This window comes from Rhinopithecus roxellana, chromosome 13, assembly GCF_007565055.1.
Source record: "Rhinopithecus roxellana isolate Shanxi Qingling chromosome 13, ASM756505v1, whole genome shotgun sequence".
NCBI classification, from domain to species: domain Eukaryota; kingdom Metazoa; phylum Chordata; class Mammalia; order Primates; family Cercopithecidae; genus Rhinopithecus; species Rhinopithecus roxellana.
This window is the reverse complement of record NC_044561.1, coordinates 36,046,433-36,048,968: the sequence shown is the minus strand read 5'-3', so window position 1 is coordinate 36,048,968 and position 2,536 is coordinate 36,046,433.

Here is a 2,536-nt window from a genome sequence, read left to right as displayed (position 1 = left end):
GCCGCTGTGAAGATGACGAAAATAAATCAGTTACTTGAGTGCTTACAGTGTTCTGGGCATTGTCCTAAGCACTATTTGTAATTAATCCATTTACTCCTGACTCCTTGCAACAAACCCACCAGATGATTCGGAGGCTGCACAAGTGGCAGAGCCTGAACCCTGTGCCATCTCCTCCATTCATCCAGCAAACATTTAATGAGCTCTTTGCATTTGCTTTGCAAATACAAAGCACAGGGCACGGGAGGAGATAGACAAGGCCAGATATTTATTACACAGTGTGATAGGGGAAGCCCACGGGGTAGTGGGAACAAAGGAGGGGGCTCATCCCCCAAACTGGGGTGGGGTGGGTGGGGGTGTTGTCGGTGGAGGGGTCGTGTCAGGGGAGTGATACTGTATTTGGCTGAAAGTCGGATTTCTCCACGTAGAGCTGGTGCGAAAAGATATTCAGGGAGAAAAAGTAAGATGAAGGCCGAGGCGGGCGGATCACGAGGTCAGGAAATCGAAACCATCCTGGCTAACACAGTGAAACCCCGTCTCTACAAAAAAAAAAAAAAAAAAAAAAGTAGCCGGGCGTGCCTGTATTTCTAGCTACTTAGAAGGCTAAGGCAGGAGAATCGCTTGAACCCGGGAGGTGAAAGTTGCAGTGAGCCGAGATTGCGTCACTGCACTCAGCCTGGGCGACAGAGCAAGACTCGGTCCCCCCCTCACACCCAAAAAGTAGAATGAGTCCAGGGAATTGGAAGTATTTCACTACGGCTCCCAGATATCTGCAAATAGATATCTATTTGCAGGAGATATCTTGGAATTAGGCTGGGGCAAGATCACCCAGTTCCCATGTTTTGCTGCCTTTTTTTTTTTTTTCCCACTGTGAGCAACGTTGGAGGTGTCGTTAGTTTTACGGATGGTAGCAAAGTCAGACTTTTATTTTAGAAAGGTCCAGCAGTGGGAAGAAGATAGCAGTGGGGGCCAGAATGGAATCGAGGAGGACAGTACGAACAGACTTCCTAAGCCTGGCGCCTTTTCTCCTGTATCTCCCTCCATAAAGACCTCCCTCACCTTGTGGCGTCACGACCTGGCGGCTCCTGGTCCCCGACTCACCTGGGTCCATCGCACTCTGTCGCCCCCTCGCGGCCGGCTGGGAAACCGGCACGTGGCGACATCTCCAGCGGTCCTGTGCCTGGGAGGGTTAAAGCTCGACTGAGACTAGGGAATCTGGCGAATCCGGTTCTGCCTTGGCGACTGACCTCGATTCACCTTGCAGAAACGCAGTAACCTCATCCAGGAGATGAGGGGGTTGTGCTGGGTCAGTTTTTCCCCTAAACTCAACCATTCAGCAACTGGGATGCTTTTCTAAATTCTCTCCCGCAGGCCATTGATGTTATACAGGGAAGTGATATGTATGTTTATTGCATTCCTCGATAAAAGCTGTAACATAGTGTATACTTATAGCTTTTTGTGTCCTTTATTACTGAAATGAATTTTATATGTATATTGTTTTATTTTGTTTTTGAAACGGAGTCTCACTCTGTCTCCCAGGCTGGAGTGCAGTGATGCGATTTCGGCTCATCACAACCTCTGCCTCCCGGGTTCAAGTGATTTTCCTCCCTTACTCTCCCAAGTAGCTGGGATTACAGGCGCCTGCCACCACGCCGGGCTAATTTTTTCGTATTTTTGGTAGAGATGGGGTTTCACCATGTTGGCCAAGCTGGTCTTGAACTCTGGACCTCAGGTAATCCACCCGCCTCAGCCTCCCGAAGTGCTAAGTTTTACAGGCATGGACCACTGCGCCCAGCCTATTATATTTATTTTTGGGACAGAGTCTTACTCTGTCGCCCAGGCTAGAGTGCAGTGGCACGATCTCAGCTCACTGCGACCTCTGCTTCCTGGGTTCAAGCAATTCTCCTGCCTCAGCCTCCTGAGTAGCTGGGATTACAGGCATGCGCCATCATGCCTGGCTAATTTTTGTATTTTTAGTAGAGACAGGGTTTCGCCGTGTTGGCCAGGCGGGTCTCGAACCCCTGACCTCAGGTGATCCACCTGCCTCGACCACCCAAAGTGTTAGTATTAAAGACGTGAGCCATCACGCCCAGCCTGAAATGAATTGTTACTGAAATAAAACACACACTGCATTTACTGCATTCATTTAGGAACACATCTATGCTGTCAGGAGTCACTTTTAAAGACAACATAGCTTTGATTTAGGTGCGAATTCTGACTTCACTGTTTCTGGATGATCTTGAACAAGTGTGTCTGCAAAATTAATCCCCTACCACATACTCCCTACCACATTTTCTGCTGAACTTTTCTTGTTAACGCTTATCTCCACTACATCATTTCTTTGTTGTGTTTTGTGTCTCTCTCTCCCACCAGAATGTAAGCTCCATGAGGGCAAGGGATTTTATTTAGTTACTTCACTAAAAATATATCCCCGAGTCCTAAAACAGTAACTGTTACACAATAGATATTCAGTAAATATGCATCAAATAAATGAATGAATATGCCCAACATTGCACAGTGAGTATGGGGTTTGGAGAGG